This window comes from Aythya ferina (genome assembly GCF_964211825.1).
Source record: "Aythya ferina genome assembly, contig: HAP1_SCAFFOLD_188, whole genome shotgun sequence".
NCBI classification, from domain to species: domain Eukaryota; kingdom Metazoa; phylum Chordata; class Aves; order Anseriformes; family Anatidae; genus Aythya; species Aythya ferina.
Genome location: NW_028181344.1, coordinates 133,139 through 159,980, shown reverse-complemented (window position 1 = coordinate 159,980; position 26,842 = coordinate 133,139). Strand labels below are relative to the sequence as shown.

At 48.7% G+C, this 26,842-nt stretch overlaps 3 long non-coding RNA genes across 3 annotated transcripts; all 3 read left to right on the top strand.

The window, feature by feature from the left end:
• The first annotated feature begins 3,755 nt into the window (after positions 1 to 3,755).
• On the top strand, positions 3,756 to 7,078 carry LOC311428918. The gene is made up of 4 exons (XR_014687952.1): positions 3,756 to 3,818; positions 5,436 to 5,476; positions 5,747 to 5,800; positions 5,901 to 7,078. It is a non-coding gene; the product is annotated as an uncharacterized lncRNA (long non-coding RNA).
• Positions 7,079 to 16,566: 9,488 nt separating this feature from the next.
• Positions 16,567 to 18,163, top strand: LOC311428921. Its single transcript, XR_014687955.1, has 2 exons — positions 16,567 to 17,360; positions 17,848 to 18,163. It is a non-coding gene; the product is annotated as an uncharacterized lncRNA (long non-coding RNA).
• Positions 18,164 to 21,492: 3,329 nt separating this feature from the next.
• Positions 21,493 to 24,817, top strand: LOC311428917. The gene is made up of 4 exons (XR_014687951.1): positions 21,493 to 21,556; positions 23,175 to 23,215; positions 23,486 to 23,539; positions 23,640 to 24,817. It is a non-coding gene; the product is annotated as an uncharacterized lncRNA (long non-coding RNA).
• Positions 24,818 to 26,842: the final 2,025 nt, after the last annotated feature.

The window sequence follows — 26,842 nt, the reverse complement described above, 5'->3', positions numbered from 1 at the left end:
TGTTTTTGGAAGAAGAAATGAAATTACTTCCCTAGGTTTAAAAATCGTGTCTTAATACAGCACTTAGAGAGAACGCTAGAGGAGCTAGAGTTCAACAGCCTACCCAACAGAGTTAATCAGGTGAACGGTAGATAATAGTGTACCAGCCAGAGGAATACGGACCGGGAATGAGTTTGCTGTGCCGCAGAAGAGTGGAAGAGGACGTAGCTGTTGCCCTCGCCATCCTGGCGGTCAAGTGATCTTACTGTCAGAGTCCGAGAAGAAGCAGCAGAGCTTTAACTTTACGAACCTCTATCGGCAGAAGCTGGGCTGTAACCTTAAGGACGTGCTACGAAAGGTGTGGCTTTTTTCCTGTGGAGGGTGCTCTTTGCTCAACAGGCTGAAAAAAATAACCATTGCTGCCCCTCCTGCAGGTGGTGAGAATTTACTCACTTGAATACTGTCATTAGCCGTTTTACGTGCAATAGGCAGTGGATCGCACTAAAATGGGGCACTGTCAAATGCACACAGTGTCTGCATTGTGGAGAGATCCCATCTGTTGTGTCCCCCCCCCCCCCCCCCCCCCCCCCCCCAATAAAAAACCAACCAACCAACCAAAACTCCCAGAAACACCTGCACTGGTAATACTGCATGTTGCCAGCACAGAGACGAGGGCCTTGTTCCCGAGAACTGCTAGCCATGCCTTTAAACTTGAGATTCAGCATAGATCGAGAGTAAAGAAACTGCTGTTGTGTTAATGAAAGCTAAAGACAGCCCTGTGACTGTTACCACTTGGTGGTTACTAAACAATCTACCTCAGACTCTCTTCTGTTTTTATCTGCAGACATTATGAAAGCGCACCTGAGGCTTCCCAGGTCCCTGACTTCAGTTCTCTTTCATCCCGTGAGGAGGACGGGGATTCTTCAGGTGGCCTTGCCTTGGCACACGCTGTGCTTTGGAAGCACTAAAAAGAAATGCTTTTAAAAGTGTGCATTTATTTTAATGTTCATACAAAAGAGATTGGTTTTGAACAGTGTTGTTACCGGATCACTAATTTGATATTTTAACTGTATGCATTTTTTTGAACATAGGTGTGTGTGTGTGTGTGTGTGTGTATATATATATATATAAAAAAAAAAAAAACGTTTTATTAATTCTCGTTAAGTGCCGATCTGAGGAGTCTGTAATGGGCAGCGCTGAATTCCTCAAATTGTCTGTCACCAACAGACCGCTAATATTTTTTGTGAAACCAGTCTGCATATCCTGAAACCCCACTTCTGGTAATAGCTGCGGAATGTGTTTGTTACTTACCTCCCGGTAGCACGTACCCTGGAGCACCTGCCTCATCAGTCAGCTCAGCCTGTACAGGGTGTACATTTTTGCTCCAAGGCTAAAGTGTTAAAGACACCAAGTTCCAGCTTACCAAATCCTTGGTTACCCGAGTTAATATCCTCCCTTCCGTTCCTCTTACTCTTTTGTTCAAAGGTAATGTTGTGAATCACAGAAAATGCAACGAAGACTGGAGCACCTGCACGTAATTAATATTTTCCTTTTAAACGGTAATATGCCAGTAGTAAGTGGCTCTTCAGATAATTTTATTTTCGGTTGTTCTCATTTAAAAACAGTCTCCTGCTCCTTTAACAGCTTTCTTTTAAAAGACAGGTTGAAGTTGTGCTGGCGTTAAGAAGCTCTTCACAAGGTACTGGGGCTGTCCTGAGGATTCCACTTGACCAGCCAGCAGAAGAGGCAGGGAAACATACTTACATTGATGGCCTGAACTTCTCTTCCTATTACTCTTTTTAGTACTAGCCAGCGTGTGTGAGACATCTTTTCCTTCTCCTGTGAAGCAGTGGGCTGGTCTTTCTGGAAGAGGTTGTTTGACCATTGGAATTACACCAGTGAGATTCAAGAAGGAAATAAAATCCAAAAGCAGCAGCGTATCTTTATTACTACGTTAAGTGAGAAAGTGACACTTGGAACGAACTCGTTATAAACAATTCTGAACTCTTTTCTTAGCGGGAACGTACTTGAAAAAAAAAACAAACGAACCACAGGAGTACCTTGGAATACATAGGGCGATTCATCCCTTCAGGATCATTACACGGCAGCTGTATGTCACCACAATACACCTCTTTTGCTTAATGGTGGACTTCTCAGAGGGAATTTACTTGGGTCAGGTATACTGTGTGTATGTGGTTTTATGCACGTAGAACTGCCTGTACTACACTATCTTTTAAATAGGTGGTGGTAAGAGGAGACAGCTTTCTTCTAGTAGATTCTTCCTTAAGTTTCTTTAGTGATTCCGGGGGCGCTCACTTGACCGTGATGTGCCTGACCTGGTTAGCATCTAAACCTCCTCCTCTGATGTGGTACAGCTGTCTGCTAAATTAGTTACAGAAAGATGGTGACTTTAACTCAGACAGTTCTCTCTTACCTCTCTATTGTTTTATCTGGATAATTTGAATTTGGATTAGATGCCTTACACTGAAACGGACGCGAGTCTGTGAGAAGAAAGCCAGGCGTCCTTGGAGACTGTGCCAATGAAAAGGGGAAGAAAAATGAGTGGAATAAATCTGAGTGCACATAGTCCTGCATCCCGAAGGGAGCACAGAAGGAAGGTTGCTTGCTTAGAAGAGCAGTGGATGCTTCGTGCCCGCCTTAAAGAGAATATTAACAGAGAGAATTCTTTGTAAGACAAGCTGCCCCGCGGGGTGTGGGTAGCAAATACGTTGGAAAAAATACAGCCACAAGCTCCGAATGGCACAGTAGGCGAGCTGTGATCCGCCCGACAAGGCCTCCCGCGGGCGCCCTCTGCCGCCACCTGCTGGTGGAAAACGAGTACTGCAGGCGGCCGAGGGGCGCGCATGCGCGGTGGCACCGGCGGGCGCCCTCTGCCGCCACCTGCTGGTTTTAATCGGGTACTGCAGGCGGCCGAGGGGCGCGCATGCGCGGTGACGCCCGCGGGCGCCCTCTGCCGCCACCTGCTGGTTTTAATCGGGTACTGCAGGCGGCCGGGGGGCGCGCATGCGCGGTGGGGCCCCGGGGGCGCCCTCTGCCGCCACCTGCTGGTTTTAATCGGGTATTGCAGGCGTCCGGGGGGCGCGCATGCGCGGTGACGCCCGCGGGCGCCCTCTGCCGCCACCTGCTGGTGGAGAACTAGTACTGCAGGCGGCCGAGGGGGGCGCATGCGCGGTGAGGCCCGGGGGCGCCCTCTGCCGCCTCCTGCTGGTGGAAAACGAGTACTGCAGGCGGCCGAGGGGGGCGCATGCGCGGTGGGGCCCGGGGGCGCCCTCTGCCGCCTCCTGCTGGTGGAAAACGAGTACTGCAGGCGGCCGTGGGGCCGTGCATGCGCGTTGCTTATTACGTCGTTGTTTTTTTTGCTGTGTAATTTCCTACGCTCCTAGATTTTTCTTCATATGTAAATCACACAGAATCACAGATCTTCTAGGTTGGAAGAGACCTCAAGATCATTGAGTCCAACCTCTGACCTAACACTAACGTTTGAGCTAATTCCCGTGGAAAATATTTCATTTACTTTCTTGGTTGTATTGTCCTTTCTATGTTCAAAGCTGAGGCATAAATACGGTAAATTTTGCTTCTAGAAACACCCCAGTTCTTTTGTCTGCACTCTGCATGCTGTAAACTAGGGATAGGCACAAAAAAAAACAAATAAATAAATAAATAAAAGAACACAGCTGCTGCTGCTCCTGCTCTCTTTCTTGTGGTTTGCCCCCTCCTCTTTCCCAGGTGATTGGGTTTGGGTGCTGGGCGGGGCCAAATGGTATAGGAGCCCCAGGCACGGCATCAGAGAGCTCCTTCTGCCCGGGCTGCTCTTTGGGGTCAGTGCTTTGTTGATGCTTCTGTTAGCTACATGCAGGGTTCTTTTGGTGGGTCAGGGTCTGGTACGATCTTTTAGAGGAAACCGATCTAGTAGTATGTGCATTTATTGCTTGAAGCTCTTTGGAGGTGATTAATTGTTATAGCACATTTATGGATAGGATGTCAATGTTATTTTGTGCGTTTGCTTTGTTGTTCTAGGTCCCTCGTGATTTTTGCAGGGTTACAGGGCAGATGCCACCAGATCTACCCCTTTTGTTGTTTTTGTTTTGTTTGATTTTTTTTTTTCTTGATTTTTCTTTTTCTTTTTTGGAAGGGGGTTTGGGATTTGAGCATCTCAATTTTGCGGGTTTGGGATTTGAGCGTCTTAATTTATTGGGTTAGGGGTTTTAGGCATAGGACTTCAGGGGTTTAGTGTGGTAAATAGTTTGGGTTAGGTCCGTAGGGGTTTCGAGGATGTTTAGGGATAGGGCTTGAGGCTTTTTTGTGTAAGGGCGGGAAGGGCTAGGGTTACAGTGAGTGCTGTTAAATGTAGTTCTCGAAAACTCGGCCTCTGATTGGCCGTGCTGGCTGTCCAGGGAATTCTGGTAGGTGTAGTTTTCCGGCACCAGGCTTCCGGTAGGCCGTGTTGACTGCCCGGAGCATGCCGGGAGATGTAGTTCTGGGACTCCGAACTTCCGGGAGGCCATGTTGGGTGCCCGGAGCATGCCGGGCAATGTAGTTCTGGGCCTCCGGACCTCCGGGAGGCCATGTTGAGCGCCCAGAGCATGCCTGGAAATGAAGTTCTCGGGAACCAGGGTTGGGCTTAGGGACTAGGGCTGGGGCTAGGGTTAGAGTTTAGGGTGAGGGTTGGGGTTAGGGTTAGGGCTAGTGAATGCTGGTTCTCTGTGTTTGCAGATGACGGTGAGCGTGTTTAAACTAATTCCAGTTGAAGAAGTTTCAGTTACTTGCTTGGTGCCGTTATCAGTTCAACATTAAAAGCTGCAGCAAAAGCAAAAGGGGATTTTTGCTTCTAGAAACACCACAGGTCTCTTGTCTGCTCTCTGAATGTTTTTGAGATAAAACAGATTTTAAAAAACAAAGGAAAGGAAAGGAAAGGAAAACAAAACAAAACACAGCTGCTCCTTTTGCTCTCTTCCTACTTTCATGTGCTTTGCCCCTCCCCTTTCCCAGGTGATTGGGTTTGGGTGCTGGGCGGGGCTAAATGCTATATGAGCCCCAGGCATGCCATCAGAGAGCTCCTTCTGCCTGGGCTGCTCTTTTGGGGACAGTGCTTTGTTCTTCCTTCTGTCCGTTGCAGGGTTGTTTAGGCAGGCTGGAGTCTATGGATTTCTGGATTTTAAGTGCTTGGAATTCACTTAGGAGAGGGATGTTTAGTAGGGGCTGCTGGCTCAGTTTGGGGCGCGGTTGTCACTGCAGTTATTTTCCTACAGCCAATAGAGTAAAATTCCAGTTTGCCTTTTAGAGGTGCTATAAGTGGGTAAAGAGAACAGATGGAAGCGTGTGCCACGTGGGGTAGGCAAGCGGCTGAGGTACAGGAGGGGATGAGAGCATGTGATTTTTTTTCTGGGGATGAAATGGACTCAATTTTGTTGGTGTATAATCTGTTCTGCTCCTAGATTTTTCTTTCAATGTGAAGAAAAGTTTGAGCTAATTCCAGGTAAGAAAGTTCCAGTTACTTGCTGGGTCGTATTGTCCTTTTAATATTCAAAGCTACAGCAAAAGCGTGGGGATTGTTGCTTCTAGAAACACCCCAGTTTTCTTGTCTGCACTCTGCATGCCGTTGAGCTAAAGCAGACTAAAAAATAAATAAATACAGGAAACACACACACAAAAACCAACAATAACAAAAACAACAACAACAAAAAAAACACACCATTGGGTGATGTGTTGTGAACGCAACGATCATTTAATCCCTTTGTTTTCCCAGGTGGTGTGGATGATACTGGTTGCACTGTTGGAGCTTGGATTTGGAGAGGAACAGGTGAGCATAGTTGTATGTTGCATCAGCAGTAGTCAGTGTTGTGGAGAAGGTGGGCATCATGACCGGCATGCTAGTGAATGCTGGTACTCTGTTTTTGCAGCTGATGATGAGCCTGGCAATTGACTAAGATGACGACCAGTGCCTGTGTATTTCTTGAGGCGGAGGGAATTTACCATGCAGCAACCTGAGAGCTAAGTTGGGGGGCACCTGGTATTTGCATATCTGGGGTGGCTAATGGGAGCTGGGAGCCAGAGCAGCGTGGAGCCAGCTGGCTGAAAATACTTGGTGCCGCTGCGAGGGTGGTTCAGGCTGGGTCACGTTCAGGCTGCTTGTGGCTGGGTCACCAGGCTAATAGAAGCAGCGGGATTATTTTGTAGCGTGAGTGCGTGCGCCAGGCAGGACAGTTTCCTTCTGTTCGTCTGTCCTGTAGTGTTGCTTCTGCAATGTCTGTTCTGTGCTTCTCGGGTCTTGATATCCTTCTAGCTTTTTACACTGGACAGACCAGACAGGCGACTTGGTAGCGGTGCTGAAGGGCCTCAGTGCTTGTTTTGTCATCGTGGCTCTGATCCGAGCACTTCTTGTCTTGCAGTCGCTGCTTGAAGTGCAGTTCTGTTTCAGGTCTCGTGCATCATATTCGGTTTGAGATCGCATCTGTTTCCATCCTCGCTCTTGTGGAAGTCATCTGGGCCGCATCAGGAGCTCTTGCTTGGGAATTGATTTCCTAAGCGTCGTCTTATGTGATTAAGGAGGTATTGGGGAGGCAAGGACAGTCCCCAGACAAGGACTGTATATCTCGAAACAAGACACCGGAACTCACGATAAGGAAGCGGCAGACGGACAGAGAAACAAATGTAAGGACTATAAATCTCAAAACTGGACGTTGGAATTCATTATAAAGACACAACAAAGGGAAGAATTAGCAACAGCCAGCTCTTGCGATTAAGAAACATGCCAACTCAGCGGATTCCTGACCAAAGGTGAAAAGTACAATGTGAGGAAGACTCGGGGTCTTCCTCCCAAAGACCCCTGCCCACGTCCCAAAGGCCCCTGCCCACAGTTCTTGGGAGGCTCTACTCAGGCGCAAGGTGCCAAAAGGCTAATTAGCATGAGAAGCGAGGGAAGGCGGGGGTAGGCAATGAATATGTATAGACGCCGGTAGAATATTGATAGATTGATTGTATAAATTCAAGACTGCTTTCTGCTTTGGGTATGCACGATAGGTGGAGAGATCCCCCCGTGCATCCAGCGCTGCAATAAAGAATATACCGCTTAAAGGAATTTCGGCTTCGATCTTTGAATCATATGGGTTTTTCAGTCCCCATCCTTCTGGTCTCTTGTCTTGAAGGAAGGCTTTTTAGGCCTCCATCACCCCAGTTCTGGCAGTGTCTTCCAGTCGCGTGTCGTGACATTTGAGTCTCTCCTTGGGTCTGGTGCAGAGCACCTGTTGTGACTTGCTGTTGCCATAGGGCTTCCCTCCGGGGGTCACTTTTTCTTGCGCCTTGTGTTGTGTGTTTTGTTTGTAGTGTTTGTGGCGTGGCTGTGTGTGTATGTGTTTGGTCTGGAGCTGTCCTGCCTGGCAGTTAGTGATGACAGCTAACGTGGCAGTGCATGGGTGTGCTAATACATTGTCCGGACTGTGTTGGCGAAGACATCTGGTCTGCCTCTGGGCACGTACTGAAGGGCAGCAGGCACAGTCATCTCTGTGGTGTTTGTCAGATGTGCGTGTGGGGGGGAAGAGTTGAGCTGCTTGTGAGCAGCTGCTCGCATAGTGCTTGAACGGTGTGCTTGAGGAGGAGGTCTGTGGAATCTTGAAAGCTTACAGATAAGGGGTTTTTGAAACTTTTATTTTTATTTCTCTCCTGTCCCCAGTAGAGCGTAAACCTTTGGAGGAACCTGTCACAGGAAAGAGCTCCTTCCGGAACTGTTCAGCGCTCCGTAGGCAGCTCGGTGACTGGCTTGGTCTACTTCTGAGGTGTGCTGAGGTATGGGGGCTGCTGTTTTGAAATGATAATATTGTAAGCGGGGTCCCTTTGTGTTGTTGAGGGATGGGTGCTAATGCTGGCAGCTGAATGATTATCTTGTGACCGTTTTCATTTGTTAAAGCTGAAACACAGTGTACAACGCGGGACTTGACCGGAGCTGCTTTTGGCAAGGTGAGCGATGAACAGATGTAGCAGGTACTTTAGGGGTGCAGTTGTCACTGCAGTTACTTAACTGCACAAAGTACAGTAAAAATCCTGTTGATATTTCAGGGGTGTTGTAGCTGGCCTAAGAGAGCAGATGGAAGCATCTGCCTCGAGGGCAGGTGAGGGAGCAGAGGTTAGGGAGCAGATGAGAGTAACTGTCCCAGCTGTGCTGTGGCTTTGGATGCTGCTTCAGCCTATGCTTTTCTTTTTGTTTCACAGGTGTGTCGCACAGGCTCAGAGGGGCCAAGCTGCACTCTGAAGAGCAGCACGGGAAGGGCGGGCTGTTTGTGAGCTGGATTGGAGCAGAACTGCCAAGTAGCACGAGGTGACTGCGAAGGGTCTTGCTTTGCAGGTGCCATGGCAGGCTCTCCACAGAAGCGGTTGAGGATTTGAGAGGAGGTTGCAGATCATCGAGGAGCGACACGTGCAGGGACGGCTTGAAAACGGTATGGCTGCTTTCTCTTCTGTTTATCAGGTGTCCCAGGCGACGTGGGCTGTGATGTTAGCCTTTAGGATCGGAACAAAGCAGGTGCTGATGGCGGTCTTCTTCGGTAGGCAAAGAGGTGCCCGAAGCCCCCTCCTGTGCAGCCTGAGCACGCCTCGCTGAGGATGAAGCTTGCTTTCCAGCAGTTCTGGAAACTGTGTTGAGGCTGAAATGCTGCGTCTGTGTTCGGGTTGGGGTTGCACCTTGGTGAGTGTAGGGATGGGTTTTAAGTGGGTGCAGCGGAGGGCCCGGCCCCAGTGTCCTGTAGTGTGTTTTGACCCATCAGCATAGCCTTTTGGTTCTCAGATAGCCTGCTGAAGGAAGTGATTTTTGCTGCGAGTGGAACGGAATTGATTTTGTTGGCGTATAATCTGTTCTGCTCCTAGATTTTTCTTTCTGCGTAAATAAAAGTTTGAGCTAATTCGAGCTGAAAAAGCTTCAGTTACTTGCTTGGTTGTGTTGTCCTTTCAATATTCAAAGCTGCAGCAAAAGCATGGGGATTGTTGCTTCTAGAAACACCCCAGTTCTCCTGTCTGCCCTCTGCATGCTGTTGAGCTAAGCCTTATAAATAAGTAAATAAACCACAGCTGCTGCTCCTCCTCTTTCTACTTTCATGTGCTTTGCCCCTCCCCTTTCCCAGGTGATTGGGTTTGGGTGCTGGGTGGGACCAAAAGGTATATGAGCCCCAAGTATGCCGTCAGAGAGCTCCTTCTGCCTGGGCTGCTCTTTGGGGGTAAGTGCTTTGTTTTTCCTTCAGTCAGTTTCCGGGTTCTCTAGGCAGGCTGGAGTCTATGGATTTCTGGAATTCTAAGGGCTTGGAATTCACTTCATAGAGGGATATGTAGCAGAGGTTGCTGGCTCACTTTTTTTTTGGGATGGTGGGATACGCTCCTGTGTTTGATCTGTATTTTAATCTCTAGATGAATCAACCCACTTGTGTAACTCTCCAGAGGACTAAAACCAGCTTGATGACATGCTACAAGAGGCTTGACCGTGTTGGTGCAGTATTACCAAGAGACTGAGCGGGGTCACCTTTTTCATCTGCAAAGGGTATGTCTGCCATTACCCCTGCCGGGGCTGCTATGCATTCATGGCCTTGTGGCATTTGTGGACTTCAGTTTGTTTGTTTGTTTGTTTGTTTTATTTGTCTGGCTCTGGTCTCTGTGTTTGAGTCCTCTGCATGTGCCGCACTGTTTGCGTATCCATTGTGGATGTGACCTTCTCTCTTTGTTTCTTGTAGCTCAGGGCGTAGGCACGGAAGCTTGAACGAAGCATGAGGGTGAGTGGACAGCAGTGGGGGCCCCGAGTTGCTCGGTGGACTGTGTGAGTCTGCTTCAGCTGTCGGGCCGGCTTTGCAAGTGCCTTGCGACAGCAGAGTACGTCTCCTGCCACGTTTCTGACACGTGCCAGACGTCAGCGGTTCCAGGGTTCCAGTTCCTGAAATGCTGGAGATGCTCGGAGCACGAGAGGAGCTGGGGCGGCTTCGGGGGGCTGGGGGAGAGGGGACAGGGGAGAGGGGGGCGGCTGCGGCGGCGGGGGGGGGCAGAGAGGGCAGCAGGAGGAGGTGCCGTTGCGTGCGCGTGGCCGACGCCCCTCTGGATTGGCTGGAGTGCTCCGTCCCGAGGCATGCTGGGAGCTGTAGTTCTGCGCTGCCGGGCGGCCACGTGGGCTCCGGGCTGCGCGGCCGGGCCGGGGCCGGGCCGGGGCCGGGCCGTGCGCGCCGGGAGGCGCAGGTTGCCGCTGGCGGCGAGCGCGGTTGCCGGCGGTGAGGCGAGCGAGAGCCTCCGGGGGTGCCTCCTCGGAGCGTCGGGCCGGGAGGGGCGGGGGGTGTTGAGGCCGGGCGCGGGTCCTCGCTGCGCTTGATCGTTGGGCTGCGCCGCGCCGCGCCTCGGAGGCTTTCCTCTCCCTGCGTCCTGACAGCCGGCTCTCTCCTTGTGCTGCGGTTCACCGGGGCAGAAGCAGCTCCCCGCCGCTAGGACCCCTGCGGGGTTTGTTGCCGAGCGAAGGTGGCGCACCGGGTAAAGCGAGGAAAGCCGCAGCTGGCGTGCTGCGGTCGCAGGGTTCTCAGGAGAGAGAGCAGCCCGTCCGTCCCGACTGCCCAGGTAAGTCGCAGCGACCTCGGGGTGGAATCAAGGCGTGCTCGTAAGCTTCCTGCAGCCCCGGCTCAAAGGCTTCATTGAATTTGCGGAAGCGCGAGCTGCTCGGCGCTGGGAAGCGCAAAGGGAAGGAAGGCACGTAGTGCCTGCCGAGTCGTAGTAGCCTCTTAGACCTAGAATGAACTGGCCTGTCAGGCTCTGTCTGTTGCTCAGTCTTTGGTACGAGAGGCTAAACTTTGTCCCGCCTCAGCTTTCGGAGTTGTCCTAGGAATAGACCGGTGCTTGCGGGGCTTTCCAGGACGCTGGTTGCGGTCAGTGAGGACAGACGTGAGAGGCAATTTCTGTCTGTCTGTCTGTCTGTCTCTTGGTTATGTCCCAAGAGTTTTGCTTGAACTGTGTGCAATAAAGGAGGCCTTGGGCCTGTACTGAGCAGCGAGAGAGAGCAAAACTCTGCGTAAGCACTGGCCGTGGCAACGTTGCTTGGGAGTTGAGCGGCTGGGGGTCTTTCCAGAGGTGGGGGGTCTTCCCAGCGGAACTCGGTACGCAGGCAGAAACGTGACCTTCGAGGTCTTTGTTTGTCTTGCGCTGCAGCTGTGGTATTTGCCCCATAACTGTATGGAGTTGCTGAATTCTAGAGGGGATGATGATAGAGACGTCCCTGGTTCAGCCTTTTTTTGCCGCAGTCCTTGCAGAAGTTGTGGAAAAATGAGTAGTATCCTTCTCTTTAAGTTCACCTTTTAAAGAGTTCTTCCTGCAGACTCCTGTCTCCGTGGTTTAGGTACGTGATTTGTGTGAAACAGAGCCAGGCTTTCCTGTTAACGAGTGCCCTGATTGAAATTCCCTGTTGTTGGAGAACAAGAACCATCAGTGGTGCTTGGCAGTTTAAAACCTCTTGGCTTACGCAAAGGCTAACTTGCCAAAGCGAATGGGAAGTAGCCTAAAGTTCAGTAAATGCGCTGAATAGAAAAGGCCGTCTTCTTGACGGGAAAAGAGCTTTGCAGAACGTGAGCTTTGTTTCCCGTAGGGCTCCCTGCTTGCCCACCTGTTCAGCGATTACTGCAGGCTTTGACTGGTCCCCTCAGGCCCAATATCGCACACGTGCTGTGCTGCAGACGGTGCCTTAGCTTCCTTGCCGTCTCGTGCTGCGTTACTTGTACCTGCGGAAAACTTACTTCAGTGTCACAGAAACCCCGTGGGAAGCGTTCCCGACTCACGCCGGTAGGACCATCCCGTCGCGGCTGGTAAAATCCAGGAGCAGGACGATGCTTGGAAGAACGTCACCTATGGAGGAGAAGACAACAGTCTCCTTCCTGTTAGGCAACAGGTTTCCAAGACTGGTTTCCCCACCCCCCTGTGCGTTTTGAAGGAGGCAGTCCCTAAGCTGATGCAATCCAACTATCCAACTGCATCTAAGATGCTGGTTGTTACTTCCATAAGCTATAAAGGAACTTAATGTGTTCTGTGTTTTTAGGTCGAGGCTCGTGTGCGTGAGTTTGGCTTGTCGCGATGGCCGGTGTAGATGATCGCTCACGTGCCCCAAAGCTCCTTGTGCTGATGCTGGATCTGCCCCACGGTAAAGGACCGCATGCTGTGTGTTCAGCTTTTCTTCCTTACCGTGTCGTCCGTATGTATGTATGTATTTACTTCTCTGAAGGAAAGGGTGGATTTTTCGTGGGTCCCTCTGTGCGCGTCTCGAACCAGGCTGCAGTAAATACGCGTAAGCGAGTAGGCTGCTGCAGCGCGTCCTGGACAGTATCAGGGTGCTACTCTGCTAGCAGTGGAGAGCTGGGTGAAGGTGCCCAGGGTAAGGGCTTGTTCTGCCTCAAGTTGAACAGAAAGTTTCAGGAGTTGAGCATCCCAGGGGATGTTTGTAGGACTGCTGTTAGACGATAAAGGTTCGGATGGCTGTCGACGAAGGGGATTTTGTTGGTTCTTTTTCGATAGCTGTTCCTGCCAAAGATCGCGTCGGTCACAAAAGGTAGTAGTAACCTTGCGGTTTCTATGTTCTGTAGCGTTTGTACTAAAATACACTGGCAGATGAATAAATGAGCAGGTACAAATACACGTGACTCTGTAGCTGAGACTAAATAACGTGCAGTTTCTTCTGTGTTTTATCTTTCAAAGCACATTGTTGCTGAGCGCCTGAGCTTTTTGCTCGCATTACCGAGGAAAGGAATGGCAGTGCTTCTTCCCCCCTCATCTCTCTTTTTTTTTTTTTTTTTTTTTTTCCCCCCCCTCTCTTCTTCCTCGATGACAGGGTACTCAATGTTTTCCTCGGATGTCCACGTGAAAAACGAAATAAATAAATAAATGCTGATGGTGAAGACACTGACAGAATTGGGTGACATTTTCAAGGTAGAGGAGGGGCGAAGAATGTGGAAATTCCTGGTACATTAGTGGTGCTCTGTTAACAAAACTGACGTATACGCCACTTGCTGTTCCTAGTTTTTTGGTTTGGTTTTCCTTTCAGTAGTCTCCCCGAAGGCTTTTGCGGACACACGGTGTATCTTTTCTGTTCTTCCAGTATTCGTTTGTCAGGAAAGACGACCATGCAATCCGAGGGCTGTGGACAACCATCTACCAGGTGGTTGTTGCAGCCTCCATCGGTCATGTTATTTGTGCTTTTAGCTCGCCCTCTCCTATATCTTGAGTTGAATTTCTTTTTTTTTTTTTTTTTTTTGGCAACGCTATGTTTGCAGTGATAGCATTGCTGCCGAGGTATTTTTGACTAAAAATGATCTTAACTGTAGTAGTGAATTCACAGAGTGTGGCTTTGTGTAACGACTCCCGCGATCACAACTTTTTTTTTTTTTTTTTTTCCTTTGTCACAGATAGGAGGAAAGCTCTTTCCGGAGAGATGGAAAGAAAGTTGTTTCAGAATACGTTCAGAATGTCTGAAGTTGTTTTGGAATTTTTTTTTGTTTTGTTTTTTTTTTTTAGTAGTTAACGGTAGTACAGCCCACAGAGCAATTTCTTTGTGCGTGAGAACTCGCGGGTTAACTGAAAGTTACTTGTTTTATTATAAAACTAGGATTTGAAGCCACGGGCATTCAGAAATGCATATGATATGTCTTGTCACAATCTTCTAGATCAGCTAACCGGAATGAGAACCAATCTTCTGAAAACACACAGGGATATCGTGGGGCAGGATGAAGGTAAATGGACACAATTATTTATTAATATTCTGGTACAGCTATTTAATTCACCTAAGTAGTGTTTCTGTCCTCGGTGTGGGAGAGGAAGTAGACTTTGCATCGTTTCTTGGGTCAGTCGTCCTTCCCTAGATTCCGAAGGAAAAGAATGAAATTTCTGCCTTCTGTCACAAAACATGTTGTGCGTGCTTGGAATTTGAAAATTCAGTTTCATGGGTGAGCTTTCCTGTGCAACAGGATGCAGTAGATGTTCTTATAGTGATGGTGAAAGGAAAGAGGGGCTTTATTTGCCTTTTGCTTTTCCTTTGTTTTGTAGAGGGAGGAAATAGTGATTTCTAGATCTTAAATGCTAACACTGGAAATGGAAGCATGCGAGGCTTGTATTTCCTTAGTCTTAAGGTAGACTAAATTTAGATACCTTGTTCTGCTGCAGACTGCCTTCACGGCGTTCCTGTTGCTCAAAGGGGAAATCATCAGGAGTAGTTGAAAATGATGCCTTCACCCCTTCGGGAGATTGATCCAGATCAACCAAAAAGGCTTCTTCATACACTTGGCAGTCTGTTCAAACAGGATGAGAAGGTAGGAGAAGTCTTGCTATCTGCTGTATCATTATTTGAAAAGTAACTGAATTGTAACACGGAGGCAAATACTCTGGTAGTGAATTGACGAAGCAATTGTTTTTTACTTATATTAAAAAAAAAAAAAAAAAGTCTTTTCAGGGTACGATGATAGATGAAGCAGATAAATTTGTTGCTGGGCCTCAGAATAAGATCAAGCGTCCTGGAGAGCCCAATACTCCAGCATCACTAAAGAGAGAAGGCGTAGCACGTCGCCGCTATTGCGACGGCCACAGTCACTGTTGTGACAAACCATGTTGGTGGGAAAGGGCCACCCTGTGCTGCTGGATCTCCGTCACCATATCTGAACCTCAAAGGCATGCCAACAAATAAAGGTGTGTTGGAGTTGTTGTAGTACAGGAACTTGTGTGGTCATAAATGGACATAGTGTGCAGGAAAAAAAAAAAAAAGGTCTCCGTGCTTTCCGTGTTAATTCAAAAGGACACGTAAGTTTTAGAGTTAATTGGGACTGAATTTCTTTGGTCGGCTTAGACAAACAGGCTGTTGCTATAGGTAACGAAGTCCTGAATGAGCAATAATTTGGAACTGTTTCTAAAAAGTGCTGAAACCTTTCACCACGATGGTTTGGCGGTAGCAAGGATTTCATTTCAGCTTTTAATTCTCATTTGTGTATTCTATAGTGGGGAAGGGAGAAGTGGGGAAGGAAAGTGTGTAAAAAAAAAAAAAAAAAAAAAAATTTAAATTTCTCACAAATAGTAATTTACCCACCTGTTGCAGCAGAGTCGAAAGAAAAATTTGCTGGAACTGGGGGAAGGAGGGGAAACTTTAGTTTGCTTTAGTCACTGAAATGGGAATACAGCAAATAACTTCACGACAGTCATATGAGACGGTAGCAGCCCAAAAGGAGGTATTCCTGTGGTTGCGTCAAAGGGTGAATAAAACTACTGAAGTGATCTGACAGTGCTGAGTAACTCTCTCCACAGTACTTTCAACAAGAAGGGATGCAGAATAATGTCCTTCTGTGTTTTTTGATCCTGCAGTTATATGCACTACTAAGCTCCTTCTTAATTTTCAGACACTGGTATCAGTACTGTCCAAGATGGTAATGGAGAGAAGAAAGCAGAAAACTGTCAGTTGCTGGAAGAGCAAATTGATGGCTTGTCTGTGCAAATGGCTTCTTCGGTTCCAGCTGTTAAGGGAGAGGATGAAATGTCACCTGGTGACTTAGACTCTCTACATGATGAGTTCAATTGCTTAAATGATGCAAAGATGGCTTGGATCGTAAACCTGGTACCAATGCACTTGTTCGAGGGCCTCTAAATTACAGCGTGGCTGGAGATGACCAAAAACGAGTGATGGAGTCTACTTCTGAATCTGTGCCAAATTGATTTAAAATAACACCTACAATGTTGGAGGGAAGCGATGCTGGTATTAAAATCAGAGTGGTGAAAGAGGTTTGCAAACGTGGAAGAAGTAAGTTCTTTATTAGTGTATTAAAAATAGGCTAGGGGTACAGAAGACTTTTTCTTGAAATGAGGATCTATTTTGAAAATAAAACCTCAGATTTGGAATGATTTTTGATTACTCGTGTACAAGTAGTGGAAGAACAAGAAAGTAAGTACATGTATTCACAGTCCAACTTTATATCCTCACCGTCCTTACTGCAGTACTCTTAAGCAGGCTTAGTCACAGCACCATTCGTGTTTTCATAGTTGCTTCAGAGAAGAAAACACAGAAACCAATGAAAAAATACTGTTGTTTCACATCTAAGGTGTCCGGTTCATTCTTTTGCGCTACTTTTTTTTTTTTTTTTTGTTAAACTTTATACGAGACAATCGTGCTCATGCTCCACATAGATCGGTCATCTTGTAAAGAGTAGTTATCTTAAACCTCTGCTTTCAAAAATGACAGCTCTAGGTTGAAACATGGCTCGGTATCCCTTTGTTTCTATTAACTGCTGATCATGGCAGCGTGTTCGTGGAGATACAAGGCTTCTCTGCTGATTAAACCTAGTCTGCATTTTCCAAGGGCAGGTGTTTCTAGATACTGCTCTTTTAAGAGAAGAAAATTCAGCGTTACATTTGAATATCAGCTAATCGATATCACTTCAAATTATTGGTATGCTGGCTTTTTTTTCTTACGTGCATTACTGTATGCAGAAATGGGAAACTCTAGGCTTTGTTGTTTTTCCTTTGGCTGTTGAGATTTACTGAAAATGCATTTACAAGATCTGTTTCTAATATCTGTTTGGATCTCTTGTTTAAGATCGTGAAAAAAATCTTCTCTCTTCTTGAGGAGGTACGTACAAGGACGGATGGAAACTCAGAAGTATTTCATTGAATTTGCTATAAGGGAAGGAGCAAGGTTTGTATAGATACGAATGATTCGGAGTTAAACGCTAACGTTGTTCATGATAGCAAATCTCAGTCTTTTCCAAAACAAGTGTTTTGTTTTGACATACTTAAATTATTACAGTTTCAGCGGTCAAACTGCCGTTGTATTTTCTGAAGTAAATGGTCGTTACCTAGAGCTGAAGTGTGAAATAGAAAGATACGGGTGGTTATGGAAGAAAGACCCAGAATTTGCGTGGGTTGGGGAAAGATGGCTGTATCAAATTAAATTTGCCATTCTGATGTCAGAAATGAGGGAAGCTCTTCCATGCTGGAAACAGAGAGCCTCCGCTAATACTGTTTGTCGTGGCCAAATAATACTGAGTTATTTAACTGCTGTTTTTGGAAGAAGAAATGAAATTACTTCCCTAGGTTTAAAAATCGTGTCTTAATACAGCACTTAGAGAGAACGCTAGAGGAGCTAGAGTTCAACAGCCTACCCAACAGAGTTAATCAGGTGAACGGTAGATAATAGTGTACCAGCCAGAGGAATACGGACCGGGAATGAGTTTGCTGTGCCGCAGAAGAGTGGAAGAGGACGTAGCTGTTGCCCTCGCCATCCTGGCGGTCAAGTGATCTTACTGTCAGAGTCCGAGAAGAAGCAGCAGAGCTTTAACTTTACGAACCTCTATCGGCAGAAGCTGGGCTGTAACCTTAAGGACGTGCTACGAAAGGTGTGGCTTTTTTCCTGTGGAGGGTGCTCTTTGCTCAACAGGCTGAAAAAAATAACCATTGCTGCCCCTCCTGCAGGTGGTGAGAATTTACTCACTTGAATACTGTCATTAGCCGTTTTACGTGCAATAGGCAGTGGATCGCACTAAAATGGGGCACTGTCAAATGCACACAGTGTCTGCATTGTGGAGAGATCCCATCTGTTGTGTCGTCCCCGTCCCCCCCCCCCCCCCCCCCCAATAAAAAACCAACCAACCAACCAAAACTCCCAGAAACACCTGCACTGGTAATACTGCATGTTGCCAGCACAGAGACGAGGGCCTTGTTCCCGAGAACTGCTAGCCATGCCTTTAAACTTGAGATTCAGCATAGATCGAGAGTAAAGAAACTGCTGTTGTGTTAATGAAAGCTAAAGACAGCCCTGTGACTGTTACCACTTGGTGGTTACTAAACAATCTACCTCAGACTCTCTTCTGTTTTTATCTGCAGACATTATGAAAGCGCACCTGAGGCTTCCCAGGTCCCTGACTTCAGTTCTCTTTCATCCCGTGAGGAGGACGGAGATTCTTCAGGTGGCCTTGCCTTGGCACACGCTGTGCTTTGGAAGCACTAAAAAGAAATGCTTTTAAAAGTGTGCATTTATTTTAATGTTCATACAAAAGAGATTGGTTTTGAACAGTGTTGTTACCGGATCACTAATTTGATATTTTAACTGTATGCATTTTTTTGAACATAGGTGTGTGTGTGTGTGTGTGTGTGTATATATATATATATATAAAAAAAAAAAAACGTTTTATTAATTCTCGTTAAGTGCCGATCTGAGGAGTCTGTAATGGGCAGCGCTGAATTCCTCAAATTGTCTGTCACCAACAGACCGCTAATATTTTTTGTGAAACCAGTCTGCATATCCTGAAACCCCACTTCTGGTAATAGCTGCGGAATGTGTTTGTTACTTACCTCCCGGTAGCACGTACCCTGGAGCACCTGCCTCATCAGTCAGCTCAGCCTGTACAGGGTGTACATTTTTGCTCCAAGGCTAAAGTGTTAAAGACACCAAGTTCCAGCTTACCAAATCCTTGGTTACCCGAGTTAATATCCTCCCTTCCGTTCCTCTTACTCTTTTGTTCAAAGGTAATGTTGTGAATCACAGAAAATGCAACGAAGACTGGAGCACCTGCACGTAATTAATATTTTCCTTTTAAACGGTAATATGCCAGTAGTAAGTGGCTCTTCAGATAATTTTATTTTCGGTTGTTCTCATTTAAAAACAGTCTCCTGCTCCTTTAACAGCTTTCTTTTAAAAGACAGGTTGAAGTTGTGCTGGCGTTAAGAAGCTCTTCACAAGGTACTGGGGCTGTCCTGAGGATTCCACTTGACCAGCCAGCAGAAGAGGCAGGGAAACATACTTACATTGATGGCCTGAACTTCTCTTCCTATTACTCTTTTTAGTACTAGCCAGCGTGTGTGAGACATCTTTTCCTTCTCCTGTGAAGCAGTGGGCTGGTCTTTCTGGAAGAGGTTGTTTGACCATTGGAATTACACCAGTGAGATTCAAGAAGGAAATAAAATCCAAAAGCAGCAGCGTATCTTTATTACTACGTTAAGTGAGAAAGTGACACTTGGAACGAACTCGTTATAAACAATTCTGAACTCTTTTCTTAGCGGGAACGTACTTGAAAAAAAAAACAAACGAACCACAGGAGTACCTTGGAATACATAGGGCGATTCATCCCTTCAGGATCATTACACGGCAGCTGTATGTCACCACAATACACCTCTTTTGCTTAATGGTGGACTTCTCAGAGGGAATTTACTTGGGTCAGGTATACTGTGTGTATGTGGTTTTATGCACGTAGAACTGCCTGTACTACACTATCTTTTAAATAGGTGGTGGTAAGAGGAGACAGCTTTCTTCTAGTAGATTCTTCCTTAAGTTTCTTTAGTGATTCCGGGGGCGCTCACTTGACCGTGATGTGCCTGACCTGGTTAGCATCTAAACCTCCTCCTCTGATGTGGTACAGCTGTCTGCTAAATTAGTTACAGAAAGATGGTGACTTTAACTCAGACAGTTCTCTCTTACCTCTCTATTGTTTTATCTGGATAATTTGAATTTGGATTAGAGCAGCGGAGGGAAAAGATGCCTTACACTGAAACGGACGCGAGTCTGTGAGAAGAAAGCCAGGCGTCCTTGGAGACTGTGCCAATGAAAAGGGGAAGAAAAATGAGTGGAATAAATCTGAGTGCACATAGTCCTGCATCCCGAAGGGAGCACAGAAGGAAGGTTGCTTGCTTAGAAGAGCAGTGGATGCTTCGTGCCCGCCTTAAAGAGAATATTAACAGAGAGAATTCTTTGTAAGACAAGCTGCCCCGCGGGGTGTGGGTAGCAAATACGTTGGAAAAAATACAGCCACAAGCTCCGAATGGCACAGTAGGCGAGCTGTGATCCGCCCGACAAGGCCTCCCGCGGGCGCCCTCTGCCGCCACCTGCTGGTGGAAAACGAGTACTGCAGGCGGCCGAGGGGCGCGCATGCGTGGTGGCACCGGCGGGCGCCCTCTGCCGCCACCTGCTGCTGTTACTCGGGTACTGCAGGCGGCCGAGGGGCGCGCATGCGCGGTGGGGGTCCGGTGGCGCCCCCTGCCGCCACCTGCTGGTGGTGAAGGGGTACTGCAGGCAGCCGGGGGGCGCCCTCTGCCGCCACCTGCTGGTGGGAAGCGAGTACTGCAGGCTGCCGGGCGCCACGAATGCCGCATGACGCCCGTGGGCACCCTCTGCCGCCATCTGCTGGTGGAAAACGAGTACTGCAGGCGGCCGGGGGGCGCGCAACGCGCGGTGACGCCCGCGGGCGCCCTCTGCCGCCACCTGCTGGTGGGAAGCAAGTACTGCAGGCGGCCGGGGGACGCGCATGCGCCGTGGGGTCCGGTGGCGCCCTCTGCCGCCACCTGCTGGTGCAAAACGAATACTGCAGGCGGCCGGGGGACGCGCATGCGCGTTGGCACCCGCGGGCGCCCTCTGCCGCCACCTGCTGGTGGGAAGCGAGTACTGCAGGCGGCCGGGGGGCGCGCATGCGCGGTGACGCCCGCGTGCGCCCTCTACCGCCACCTGCTGGTGGGAAGCGAGTACTGCAGGCGGCCGGGGGGCGCGCATGCGCGGTGACGCCCGCGGGCGCCCTCTGCCGCCACCTGCTGGTTTTAATCGGGTACTGCAGGCGGCCGGGGGGCGCGCATGCGCGGTGACGCCCGCGGACGCCCTCTGCCGCCACCTGCTGGTTTTAATCGGGTACTGCAGGCGGCCGAGGGGCGCGCATGCGCGGTGACGCCCGCGGGCGCCCTCTGCCGCCACCTGCTGGTTTTAATCGGGTACTGCAGGCGGCCGGGGGGCGCGCATGCGCGGTGGGGCCCCGGGGGCGCCCTCTGCCGCCACCTGCTGGTTTTAATCGGGTATTGCAGGCGTCCGGGGGGCGCGCATGCGCGGTGACGCCCGCGGGCGCCCTCTGCCGCCACCTGCTGGTGGAGAACTAGTACTGCAGGCGGCCGAGGGGGGCGCATGCGCGGTGAGGCCCGGGGGCGCCCTCTGCCGCCTCCTGCTGGTGGAAAACGAGTACTGCAGGCGGCCGAGGGGGGCGCATGCGCGGTGGGGCCCGGGGGCGCCCTCTGCCGCCTCCTGCTGGTGGAAAACGAGTACTGCAGGCGGCCGTGGGGCCGTGCATGCGCGTTGCTTATTACGTCGTTGTTTTTTTTGCTGTGTAATTTCCTACGCTCCTAGATTTTTCTTCATATGTAAATCACACAGAATCACAGATCTTCTAGGTTGGAAGAGACCTCAAGATCATTGAGTCCAACCTCTGACCTAACACTAACGTTTGAGCTAATTCCCGTGGAAAATATTTCATTTACTTTCTTGGTTGTATTGTCCTTTCTATGTTCAAAGCTGAGGCATAAATACGGTAAATTTTGCTTCTAGAAACACCCCAGTTCTTTTGTCTGCACTCTGCATGCTGTAAACTAGGGATAGGCACAAAAAAAAACAAATAAATAAATAAATAAAAGAACACAGCTGCTGCTGCTCCTGCTCTCTTTCTTGTGGTTTGCCCCCTCCTCTTTCCCAGGTGATTGGGTTTGGGTGCTGGGCGGGGCCAAATGGTATAGGAGCCCCAGGCACGGCATCAGAGAGCTCCTTCTGCCCGGGCTGCTCTTTGGGGTCAGTGCTTTGTTGATGCTTCTGTTAGCTACATGCAGGGTTCTTTTGGTGGGTCAGGGTCTGGTACGATCTTTTAGAGGAAACCGATCTAGTAGTATGTGCATTTATTGCTTGAAGCTCTTTGGAGGTGATTAATTGTTATAGCACATTTATGGATAGGATGTCAATGTTATTTTGTGCGTTTGCTTTGTTGTTCTAGGTCCCTCGTGATTTTTGCAGGGTTACAGGGCAGATGCCACCAGATCTACCCCTTTTGTTGTTTTTGTTTTGTTTGATTTTTTTTTCTTCTTGATTTTTCTTTTTCTTTTTTGGAAGGGGGTTTGGGATTTGAGCATCTCAATTTTGCGGGTTTGGGATTTGAGCGTCTTAATTTATTGGGTTAGGGGTTTTAGGCATAGGACTTCAGGGGTTTAGTGTGGTAAATAGTTTGGGTTAGGTCCGTAGGGGTTTCGAGGATGTTTAGGGATAGGGCTTGAGGCTTTTTTGTGTAAGGGCGGGAAGGGCTAGGGTTACAGTGAGTGCTGTTAAATGTAGTTCTCGAAAACTCGGCCTCTGATTGGCCGTGCTGGCTGTCCAGGGAATTCTGGTAGGTGTAGTTTTCCGGCACCAGGCTTCCGGTAGGCCGTGTTGACTGCCCGGAGCATGCCGGGAGATGTAGTTCTGGGACTCCGAACTTCCGGGAGGCCATGTTGGGTGCCCGGAGCATGCCGGGCAATGTAGTTCTGGGCCTCCGGACCTCCGGGAGGCCATGTTGAGCGCCCAGAGCATGCCTGGAAATGAAGTTCTCGGGAACCAGGGTTGGGCTTAGGGACTAGGGCTGGGGCTAGGGTTAGAGTTTAGGGTGAGGGTTGGGGTTAGGGTTAGGGCTAGTGAATGCTGGTTCTCTGTGTTTGCAGATGACGGTGAGCGTGTTTAAACTAATTCCAGTTGAAGAAGTTTCAGTTACTTGCTTGGTGCCGTTATCAGTTCAACATTAAAAGCTGCAGCAAAAGCAAAAGGGGATTTTTGCTTCTAGAAACACCACAGGTCTCTTGTCTGCTCTCTGAATGTTTTTGAGATAAAACAGATTTTAAAAAACAAAGGAAAGGAAAGGAAAGGAAAACAAAACAAAACACAGCTGCTCCTTTTGCTCTCTTCCTACTTTCATGTGCTTTGCCCCTCCCCTTTCCCAGGTGATTGGGTTTGGGTGCTGGGCGGGGCTAAATGCTATATGAGCCCCAGGCATGCCATCAGAGAGCTCCTTCTGCCTGGGCTGCTCTTTTGGGGACAGTGCTTTGTTTTTCCTTCTGTCCGTTGCAGGGTTGTTTAGGCAGGCTGGAGTCTATGGATTTCTGGATTTTAAGTGCTTGGAATTCACTTAGTAGAGGGATGTTTAGTAGGGGCTGCTGGCTCAGTTTGGGGCGCGGTTGTCACTGCAGTTATTTTCCTACAGCCAATAGAGTAAAATTCCAGTTTGCCTTTTAGAGGTGCTATAAGTGGGTAAAGAGAACAGATGGAAGCGTGTGCCACGTGGGGTAGGCAAGCGGCTGAGGTACAGGAGGGGATGAGAGCATGTGATTTTTTTTCTGGGGATGAAATGGACTCAATTTTGTTGGTGTATAATCTGTTCTGCTCCTAGATTTTTCTTTCAATGTGAAGAAAAGTTTGAGCTAATTCCAGGTAAGAAAGTTCCAGTTACTTGCTGGGTCGTATTGTCCTTTTAATATTCAAAGCTACAGCAAAAGCGTGGGGATTGTTGCTTCTAGAAACACCCCAGTTTTCTTGTCTGCACTCTGCATGCCGTTGAGCTAAAGCAGACTAAAAAATAAATAAATACAGGAAACACACACACAAAAACCAACAATAACAAAAACAACAACAACAAAAAAAACACACCATTGGGTGATGTGTTGTGAACGCAACGATCATTTAATCCCTTTGTTTTCCCAGGTGGTGTGGATGATACTGGTTGCACTGTTGGAGCTTGGATTTGGAGAGGAACAGGTGAGCATAGTTGTATGTTGCATCAGCAGTAGTCAGTGTTGTGGAGAAGGTGGGCATCATGACCGGCATGCTAGTGAATGCTGGTACTCTGTTTTTGCAGCTGATGATGAGCCTGGCAATTGACTAAGATGACGACCAGTGCCTGTGTATTTCTTGAGGCGGAGGGAATTTACCATGCAGCAACCTGAGAGCTAAGTTGGGGGGCACCTGGTATTTGCATATCTGGGGTGGCTAATGGGAGCTGGGAGCCAGAGCAGCGTGGAGCCAGCTGGCTGAAAATACTTGGTGCCGCTGCGAGGGTGGTTCAGGCTGGGTCACGTTCAGGCTGCTTGTGGCTGGGTCACCAGGCTAATAGAAGCAGCGGGATTATTTTGTAGCGTGAGTGCGTGCGCCAGGCAGGACAGTTTCCTTCTGTTCGTCTGTCCTGTAGTGTTGCTTCTGCAATGTCTGTTCTGTGCTTCTCGGGTCTTGATATCCTTCTAGCTTTTTACACTGGACAGACCAGACAGGCGACTTGGTAGCGGTGCTGAAGGGCCTCAGTGCTTGTTTTGTCATCGTGGCTCTGATCCGAGCACTTCTTGTCTTGCAGTCGCTGCTTGAAGTGCAGTTCTGTTTCAGGTCTCGTGCATCATATTCGGTTTGAGATCGCATCTGTTTCCATCCTCGCTCTTGTGGAAGTCATCTGGGCCGCATCAGGAGCTCTTGCTTGGGAATTGATTTCCTAAGCGTCGTCTTATGTGATTAAGGAGGTATTGGGGAGGCAAGGACAGTCCCCAGACAAGGACTGTATATCTCGAAACAAGACACCGGAACTCACGATAAGGAAGCGGCAGACGGACAGAGAAACAAATGTAAGGACTATAAATCTCAAAACTGGACGTTGGAATTCATTATAAAGACACAACAAAGGGAAGAATTAGCAACAGCCAGCTCTTGCGATTAAGAAACATGCCAACTCAGCGGATTCCTGACCAAAGGTGAAAAGTACAATGTGAGGAAGACTCGGGGTCTTCCTCCCAAAGACCCCTGCCCACGTCCCAAAGGCCCCTGCCCACAGTTCTTGGGAGGCTCTACTCAGGCGCAAGGTGCCAAAAGGCTAATTAGCATGAGAAGCGAGGGAAGGCGGGGGTAGGCAATGAATATGTATAGACGCCGGTAGAATATTGATAGATTGATTGTATAAATTCAAGACTGCTTTCTGCTTTGGGTATGCACGATAGGTGGAGAGATCCCCCCGTGCATCCAGCGCTGCAATAAAGAATATACCGCTTAAAGGAATTTCGGCTTCGATCTTTGAATCATATGGGTTTTTCAGTCCCCATCCTTCTGGTCTCTTGTCTTGAAGGAAGGCTTTTTAGGCCTCCATCACCCCAGTTCTGGCAGTGTCTTCCAGTCGCGTGTCGTGACATTTGAGTCTCTCCTTGGGTCTGGTGCAGAGCACCTGTTGTGACTTGCTGTTGCCATAGGGCTTCCCTCCGGGGGTCACTTTTTCTTGCGCCTTGTGTTGTGTGTTTTGTTTGTAGTGTTTGTGGCGTGGCTGTGTGTGTATGTGTTTGGTCTGGAGCTGTCCTGCCTGGCAGTTAGTGATGACAGCTAACGTGGCAGTGCATGGGTGTGCTAATACATTGTCCGGACTGTGTTGGCGAAGACATCTGGTCTGCCTCTGGGCACGTACTGAAGGGCAGCAGGCACAGTCATCTCTGTGGTGTTTGTCAGATGTGCGTGTGGGGGGGAAGAGTTGAGCTGCTTGTGAGCAGCTGCTCGCATAGTGCTTGAACGGTGTGCTTGAGGAGGAGGTCTGTGGAATCTTGAAAGCTTACAGATAAGGGGTTTTTGAAACTTTTATTTTTATTTCTCTCCTGTCCCCAGTAGAGCGTAAACCTTTGGAGGAACCTGTCACAGGAAAGAGCTCCTTCCGGAACTGTTCAGCGCTCCGTAGGCAGCTCGGTGACTGGCTTGGTCTACTTCTGAGGTGTGCTGAGGTATGGGGGCTGCTGTTTTGAAATGATAATATTGTAAGCGGGGTCCCTTTGTGTTGTTGAGGGATGGGTGCTAATGCTGGCAGCTGAATGATTATCTTGTGACCGTTTTCATTTGTTAAAGCTGAAACACAGTGTACAACGCGGGACTTGACCGGAGCTGCTTTTGGCAAGGTGAGCGATGAACAGATGTAGCAGGTACTTTAGGGGTGCAGTTGTCACTGCAGTTACTTAACTGCACAAAGTACAGTAAAAATCCTGTTGATATTTCAGGGGTGTTGTAGCTGGCCTAAGAGAGCAGATGGAAGCATCTGCCTCGAGGGCAGGTGAGGGAGCAGAGGTTAGGGAGCAGATGAGAGTAACTGTCCCAGCTGTGCTGTGGCTTTGGATGCTGCTTCAGCCTATGCTTTTCTTTTTGTTTCACAGGTGTGTCGCACAGGCTCAGAGGGGCCAAGCTGCACTCTGAAGAGCAGCACGGGAAGGGCGGGCTGTTTGTGAGCTGGATTGGAGCAGAACTGCCAAGTAGCACGAGGTGACTGCGAAGGGTCTTGCTTTGCAGGTGCCATGGCAGGCTCTCCACAGAAGCGGTTGAGGATTTGAGAGGAGGTTGCAGATCATCGAGGAGCGACACGTGCAGGGACGGCTTGAAAACGGTATGGCTGCTTTCTCTTCTGTTTATCAGGTGTCCCAGGCGACGTGGGCTGTGATGTTAGCCTTTAGGATCGGAACAAAGCAGGTGCTGATGGCGGTCTTCTTCGGTAGGCAAAGAGGTGCCCGAAGCCCCCTCCTGTGCAGCCTGAGCACGCCTCGCTGAGGATGAAGCTTGCTTTCCAGCAGTTCTGGAAACTGTGTTGAGGCTGAAATGCTGCGTCTGTGTTCGGGTTGGGGTTGCACCTTGGTGAGTGTAGGGATGGGTTTTAAGTGGGTGCAGCGGAGGGCCCGGCCCCAGTGTCCTGTAGTGTGTTTTGACCCATCAGCATAGCCTTTTGGTTCTCAGATAGCCTGCTGAAGGAAGTGATTTTTGCTGCGAGTGGAACGGAATTGATTTTGTTGGCGTATAATCTGTTCTGCTCCTAGATTTTTCTTTCTGCGTAAATAAAAGTTTGAGCTAATTCGAGCTGAAAAAGCTTCAGTTACTTGCTTGGTTGTGTTGTCCTTTCAATATTCAAAGCTGCAGCGAAAGCATGGGGATTGTTGCTTCTAGAAACACCCCAGTTCTCCTGTCTGCCCTCTGCATGCTGTTGAGCTAAGCCTTATAAATAAGTAAATAAACCACAGCTGCTGCTCCTCCTCTTTCTACTTTCATGTGCTTTGCCCCTCCCCT